Raw genomic sequence first — 8,701 nt, 5'->3', positions numbered from 1 at the left:
TTCCACATCTATCCTTTAATTTTTCTTTCTAGGTATCTCTGCTGAGGTAGTTTATTTTAAAGAAATAATGTGTACAAAATGTTTAGCACAAAGCCTAACATAGGAAGTGCTTAACTAACATAAATACAGGCATTCTTAATGATCTGAATCTAATCCACTCTTTAAAATATGTGGGAAGGCAAATTTTTGTAGGAGGAGCTAATATTTTATTATTGAAAGTGGGAAAAATAATAATGCATTCTTGGTACATGCAAAATTCCCAACCAGTTTCCCTAAACATCATTTAAACTCTAAACACTTTATAATAACCTACTAAGGATTTATACATTATAAAAAAGCACTTAATACTTGATTGTTTAACATTAATGAACATATTAGTGAATATGCATGTGTTGATTACAGACAATATCAGACACCCATTGCATTTTCCTTCTGTACTCCAATAAATATGTGTTCTAATGTAGGTAAGTAAGAAGATAATATGTAAAAAATACATACTGATGCAAATAACATAAAATAAAATGAAAAAATGAGGTCATTTTTTAAAAAAATGGTTACTTTCCTGAGTGATTAGTAATGAGGAAGACTTTTTCACTTAATACTGCACAACACCTTTAACCAATGCAAACATGAAGCATCATCCTATCCAGAGAATATCTGAGATACGAATGCAATACACTCAGCATCCTCTTGTACAACTCTCTGAAATTACATGGAGATTCATTATAACAGTGTTAGATTAAAATACTAAATTTGAGATAAATATTCTAAAAAGTCGCTATTATTATTATTATTATTATTATTATTATTATTATTATGTACTCCTATAGTAGACCTGAGAGTGCAATTGTTATGGGACATAGAGCAGTAGTTCTCAACCTAGGCTGATTTTGCTCCCCAAGGGACACTTGATAGTGTCTGGGGACATTTTTGGTTGTCACAAAATAGAGGTCAGAGATGATGTTGAACATCCTACAATGCACAGAACAGTGTTCCAACAACAAAGAATTATGCAGCCCAAAATGTCGATAGCGCTGAGTTTGTATGTACTCCTATAGTAGACCTGAGAGTGCAATTGTTATAGGACATAGAGCAGTAGTTCTCAACCTAGGCTGATTTTTCTCCCCAAGGGACACTTGATAGTGTCTGGGGACATTTTCGGTTGTCACAAAATAGAGGTCAGAGATGATGTTGAACATCCTACAATGTACAGAACAGTGTTCCAACAACAAAGAATTATGCAGCCCAAAATGTCGATAGCGCTGAGTTTGAGAAACCCTGAAGGAGAGTAATGTTCAAAGGCATGTTCTCTGTAGGAAACAATGATGAAGTAAATTTGAATACAGCAAAGTGCCAAGTTGGGTCTTTAGAGTATTCAGAACTGATGTCAGAGAAATAAAGTGTTGTGGGGAGGGACAGTTGACTGTAACTTGGTGGACAGCCTAGAATGCGACATGAAGAATTTAGATTGAAGAGCTGAAAGAAAGAAAGTGAGGTGATAAAAATGGAATTTGAAGATTAATGGGTCACTAGAGGTAGGATATGTTCAAAAGAAGAGAGACTGGCATCATCAAAACCCATTTGGAGTGGGAGAAGAGCAGGATATGCCAGTACTCTCAATGGAAATATAGAAAAAGGGTGGAACTAAACCAGTGTTTCAGAACAAACCTCAACTGGAATGAGGAACAGACTGAATATTGCAAAATCAAGAGTTGGAATAAATCAATGTTACTAGCTTGGGAAACTGTATAAGTGGAACTTTTCATCAACAGAACTAATAAATATAAGAAAAGAAGCTGGTTTTGGAGGGTAATATGAGAAAAAACATTAAGTTCAGTTTTTACCATGTTACACTTCAGGTATGGATGAGGCATTCAAGTGCATGAAATAATTTTAATTAGTACAGGAATTTTGTCTAAGTTTTCTGGTTAATTCTCTTAAAAAGCATTTAGATACTGTTTAGGTTTTAAGTCAACTAACACAGCTGAACACTAACTCCGTGCCATATATCATACATTTTTTGCATTCAATTTTACTTAAATTTCAAGGAATTACTGGAGAATGATATGACTACCTCATTTTATGGATGAGAGAAATGAGGCTTAGCAAGGTTACATGGCCAAGGTCATACTACCACTAAATCTGTGTACTAGAATTTAACACAATGACTTCTAAGCCCTGGACATTTTACTAAAATAACTTTCTTTTAGTACTCATGCATGTTACAGTTATTTCACACAATCCTGTACAACTACATCTTTATTGAGCTTAATAAGTAACTTCCCCTAGTTACGCACTCTCATACACATGCACACTTTTTAAATACACTTTTTCTGAAAAGTAATATGTGTCAATGTGGAAATTTGGAAAATACATAAAAGCCAAGAAGATAAAAAATCATCATTAATTCTACCACTTAGAAATACCTACTAATAAATGATTTTTAGGTAACGATTTGAATTTCTACTATTTCTCTTTTTTTCTGTTGATGGTTTTGCTGGTGTACAGTGATGTTTCTAAAATGAATCATAAGGAATTAGAAAGAGGAGATAAAGGAAAATGATGGTGCACAAACTAGAAAATTAGTTCTCAAATCAATAAAGAAGAAACTTCTGTGGAGTGGGGGTGGGGAGAGAGAATGGAGAGAGGGTAATTTCTGGAACCTCTTTTTGCCCAAGGAGCACTAGGAACTTAATAAATCTTAGTTCATCTGTCATCTCTATGCTCTGCTAATGACAAGATTAAATTGAAGCTACACTTTCCTGAGTGCTTATCATTTGCCAGGCGCAGTACTAAGAGCTTTACTCACATTATCTCATTTTATCCCTGCAGCACATTTCCAATTTAGAGAAGGAGAAACTTAGGCTTAAAGAGGTTTAAAAACTTGCACAATTCCACATCTAGTAAGTGAGGAAGTGAGGACTCGAAAGCAAATTGTCTGGTCACAGAGCAGTGTTCTTACTCTTTGCTGTGCTGTCTTCTCTCAATGAAGAAAATCAGGTGTGGAAAAGTATACAATTCAGGAAAGTGAGTTGTAGCAGAACAGAAGAAGCTCTTGGGATCTCTGGGCACAGAACCCCTTCTCATGGTTTCTGGCCTCACATTTTCTTTTCTTTTCTCTATGTGAGGAAGGGTTGGCATTTGGCCTCTGGAATATGGTTTCAAACTTGAGTCTAAATTAAATGGTTTTTAAGTGATTTCATTGGGTAAGTACTATGTTCCAAAGAATGCACGTGAGAAGAATACTATGTGTCTGACACATAGTGTGCACCCAATAGTTTGCTGAATGAATGATCAGAGGAAGGGAACTCCACCAAACTGAAGATCATTTCTCTGGAGTAACTTTAATAACAAGCTGAGTCACAAAATCCCACTGAAGTACACCAGTTATCTATTTAGAATGGCTGAATTTCAACAAAAGTTGGCTAACTGAAGTTACTGTTACCTGCTACATTTGTTAAAATCAGACTATTGCTCTTGGAAAAGAGGAGAATATTACAGTTAAAAACTGTGTGATTATAAATTATCACATTTTGGCTCAAATTTAAAATAAATAAATACATTCTTTCCTTTTTGACAAAACCTTTGGAAAGCTTAGTCTTTGGCTTTCAGTTTTTGGCTGTTAAATTGAGCTGTTATGGAAAAGTAAAGACTTGAAGTGGATAAAAGTTTGGGTGCATTTTCTCAGCTAGTCCTATTGGTTGGGAATATATTGCATATCTGTGGAAACATTATCCTCCTGTGAAGCTTGATGTTAAGTAAGTGATTTTACATGAAGGCCTGTATTAGTCTAGCCACTCACAGACATTTTTACACATAATTATTGGGTAATAGTCTGTGTTTGTTTTAATGATAAATGTTTCAAAGCTACTGGTCTCTGGGGTCCTCACATAAGGGAAGATATTTATCTCTTTGGAATTTTAGCCACACTACAATTAAAATGAAATGCAATCAATAAAATATTAATGCTGGTATATTTGAAGATCAACTACATAATGGTTAGGTCCATATCTATCATTCTCTAGCTTCCTGAAAGTCGATATATAGCAGAGGCAATGAGTTAACTGGTAAATCAGAATCATGATATCTACCTAATTGTGGGTCTATTATTAATTCCTGAATAAAGTGCATGACTTTTTGGTGAGAGTTTATGCTGTGTGGTCTTTTAAAAACCTTTTGCCAGCCTAGATTTCTACGTTAAAGCCTGAGATTTTTGAACTTTTCTTTCTTTTTTTTCCCGCACTTGGCCAGTACAGGGACCCAAGCCCTTGATCTTGGTGTTATCAGCACTGCTGCTCTACTAACTGAGGGAACCAGCCAGCCCACTGAACATTATTTTTAACACCAGACATCACTGTAACACTATAGGCAGCGGACAAAATTATAGGCTGTTAGAGCAAGAAATTGCTGTTAGATCCCCTCTCACCCTTTCTTTTAGATATGGGGATACTGAAGAACAGCAAAGACAATAAGGTTGCTCAATGTCACACCGTTAGTGGTGGAGCTGGACCTGGAACAAGGGTTCCTGATTCCCAGACCACTGTTCTCCAAAATGCCAACTCACTGACTGAATTTCAAGATTCCAACCCAGGGTTTGATTTTGCAGGTACTGTGAGTAATTGGTCTTGCAGTTTGTGGGCCCAGACTTTTTATTTTATTTTAGTTTTTTTCTAGACAGGATGAAGTAGGAATTAAATAAGTGAAGACATAGGGAGAAGTAGAAGATTGCACTAACTGAAAAATCTATCTCATGATGGCAGATGCCATGGGGATTTTTTGAGACTGCTTTGGTGAAGGTGAGCCACCCATTTCCTACTCCAAAGTGGGTGTCCAAAATGGCTAACACCAACTTTAATCTTATGAAATGTACTGCCTTGAAGACCCAGGGAGATGGATAGATTTTCTTGGAGTTCCTGCCAAGTAAAGTGGATTACTGAAAATATTGATATTACAATTGCAGTTATGGTGTTTTACGTTGGCAGTAGAAGTCAAAAAATAACAATAAATTTTCACTTTAATTTTCCATTACTACTTTCTATGTGAATCAGCTTTAATTATTTATTTTACTTCATGCTGGATAATAAAAAGATTCAAAGCTTCAGTCATTTGTGTAACTCTAGAAGCTCTCTACCAAGGAGAAAGTAAAGTTTTTGAACTCAGGTTTTACTTTGTGTTTGATTGTACAAGCTTATAGCAAAGAGCACAAACATGCAAACAAAACTATGGATGGGTACAATGGAAACAGCTATTCATTTCAGCTTTTAAAATATTAACATTGATCACATGAATAGTAACTGGAGTTAGAAACAGTAAAAGATGGTTGAGTAAGTTTGGCAGTATTACCAAAACCATTAATTCTCTATCAAAATACAGTCACTTTGCCAAACTGATTTCATCATTTGCCTTTCAGCTCTGACAAAAGTAGTTTCAACTGATTTAATGACACTGTCCAATCTGATTGTTAGATAAATCAGATAAATGTCTTTTACAACCAAATCAAGTCGACTAGTTGGATTCTCATTCCTGCTCTTATTCCCACATCCTCATTCCCTTTTCATGTCTGAACAAGTTACCCAAAATCATGGAGTATAGAGAGGAGTCAGCTCATCCTACAAGATGTTTGTATTTCTGCTTTTCAAAGCACCAGAGAGGAATGTACCTCTGTGTCTTTTGTGTGTTTGTGAAATGAAATTACAGATCTGCAATATAATAAACTGTTATAGCTGGAACAGACCTTGGACAACACTCAGCCAGTGTTTTCCCAGGTGAGGGATGTGTACCTCCAGCATATACGAGAAAATTTTAGGAGGCATATAGATAGTGAATGACACAATGTGAAGATAGCATCTTTGCAGGTTTTTTGAGACTACTAATTATATCAAGAAGAAAGTCTCAGCCTGGTAATAACAAAGAGCTCTCTAACACTTTTATCTTCCTTTTTAAGAAATAGAAGACAAGCCTCAGGCTCAGTGTCTTCAGCAGACAACTATGTAGAGCTGGAATTTAATAATGCTGTATGACTTTCATTAAATTAAAAGTTTTCCGGTTACCATATATATGGAGGGCATTTTTTTAAATGGCAGACACAAAACTTCCTTTTAAAATATATTTATATAAGTAAAATAAAAGTTAATTTAAAGACAAATATTAAATAAGTATTAGTACAGTGAATACAGCAGTGCAAATATTACATAAAATCTATAGTCATCGTTATGGTAAAAATCACGAGGCCACTGTGGGGATGACTACAGCTTGGGCAGCTGGAAACTGACTCCCTCAATGGACAGATGGGAAACTCAAAGCCCAGAGAGCTCAGGAAATTATAAAGTCAGGACTGAAGTCCACAGGCCGCCCACCAAATCAATGTCACCCCTTTATTTAACAGTTTGAGTCATTTTCTTTAAAATGACCATTTCTCCATCCTTTGTGAACAATATACATTAAGTATGAACTTGAAGAACAATAAAACTTTATTTCTTTATCCCCATATTATGACAGGACTGACTTGACAAGATTATTAAAAAGAAACTGTAAATACTAGAAAAACAAAGCCAAGTTTGTGAGACATGAGTTAGTGTGAAGGGAAATTGAAGAAAATGCCCCCAATATAAAACTTAAGTTTAAATTCAGAGCTAAACTGGGTTTTATTTTCTCTGTTGAGGCTGGTTTGCCTAAGTAAATCAAAATGTGTTTTGTTTTGTTTTAAATTTACAAGTCTTGACTTCTTAGAATCACGGCAAAATGAACTTTCTAATCAATATATTTTTCTTTGACATGTGCAGGCTTTCATGGACATATAAAACTGAAATTTTCCTAGGAAGAGGAAAGTTTAAATTAAGGGGAAATGATGTGTCTTGCAAATCTTAAAAATATTCTAATTAAATTTGCGGTTTGAGAAAAGAAATCTAGAGGTTTTTGTGAAATGTTTGACAAAAAATATTCCAGCAAGGTCTGAGAGGGATGTAGGAGCAACTTCCTCTCACTGTGTGGGACTCGTGACCTGCAAAGGCACTGGCCACTCCAGCCGAGTAGACATTCTGGAGAACAAGGAACAAAATTTCAGAATGACAGAACAGTCAGAGGACTATTGACTTGGGAAAAAAACACAACACATTAATTAGAAGCTTTCCTCTTATCATCTGTCTACTTACTATCTATTAATCAAGGCTCTCTCTCGTTAGAGGAGTGTAGAAAGCGAGGAAGTGGGCAGCAGGATCAAGCTGGCTAATCAATCAACTGGGCGTTAAGATCTATGTTGTATATGGAAAGAGGTAAAACAGAGTAATACATTTAATATATTTTAAAATCCCAGCTAAATAGGAACTAATTCTTTATCCTTGCTCTGCCTCGGTTTCCTTTATTCAAACAATGGTAGTATTAGACATCTGTGTTACTGGGTTGTCTAAAGAAATAACTAACAGCAACCAATGAGATGTATAGCCCAACAGTTGAAATGGTAAATAACTAGGCTGATTCTCTTAATGCCTAAATCACTCCCAGACTGTGAACACATCTGTGTTACTGGGTTGTCTAAAGAAATAACTAACAGCAACCAATGAGATGTATAGCCCAACGGTTGAAATGGTAAATAACTAGGCTGATTCTCTTAATGCCTAAATCACTCCCAGACTGTGAACTAGGAACAGGACATTCATGACCCTTTTCAGTTAACTAATACTGTCCCATATTGAGGATTCCCATTTTCAGACCAACCTTCTGGCTTTGACAATTTCATTCCTAATTCTGAGAGCCCAAGTGAATAGTCGTCAGAGAAGTTTCAGTCTCTGGTCAGTTCCAAGGGACATCATTTCGTGCACACCACTAACTCTGTGGAAGGGAGCCTACTGGGCAGCAGCCCGCCATGGAAGCGAAGACTCTGCTGTACCCTCTTAGATTTTCTTCCAAGGATTCATGAGCAGACCAAGGATTTCTGCATGAGAAATTCAAGATTGTGGATGCAGAATATCCATGCAGAAGCAGAAATGACAATCATTTGAAAATTGGGGTTCACTTGTGAGCCATCTCCACAAGGGTCTGGAATTCATCTTGACAGCTCCTTGACTCACTCATGGGACTGCCATTCATCCAGTAGCATCATATCAAGCACCCCACACCACTCAAGATTCCATTCGAGGTGCACAATCTTTAGAAACGTTTCTCCGGTAATCTCTACCCTGAAAAGAGAGAGTGGGCTGTAGTGGAAGCAACAATATTTGTTCGTGAAGATTCCAGACACTTCTTTGCCAATCAATGTCAGTGTGAGTTAATTTGGCTTATGTGACCCTCAAAATTATTTTTATGACTTTGCTCTTACTTAGAAGGTTCAACTGCTTTATGTGTATTGCAAATCTCCCTTGTTTCACTAGTGAGGAATCAGACACAAAGAGCTATATGCTGATTTATCAACACCAAGTCATGCCACACACAGTTGTGGCATAATTGGAAAAGACTCCAATACTTAGCCTCCCATTCAGATGTTTCTTATGCGGTGCAATTCTCTGTAGCATTTTCTATCTTAGCTTTTTCACCCTTTGTGGGTGAGTTCAGTAAGGACTATTCTCTCAGGTCTGCCTGTTCTGGTCACTTATGAAGAGTATTAAAATGATCTCATTTTGGGCCGGCCCGTTGGCGCACTGCTACAGTGCACCGCTTGGGAGCCCGGCGGCGCTCCTGCCGAGGGTTCGGATCCCACATACAGACC

This window comes from Galeopterus variegatus, unplaced genomic scaffold, assembly GCF_000696425.1.
Source record: "Galeopterus variegatus unplaced genomic scaffold, G_variegatus-3.0.2 Scaffold341, whole genome shotgun sequence".
NCBI classification, from domain to species: domain Eukaryota; kingdom Metazoa; phylum Chordata; class Mammalia; order Dermoptera; family Cynocephalidae; genus Galeopterus; species Galeopterus variegatus.
Note: the sequence above shows the minus strand (reverse complement) of the source record.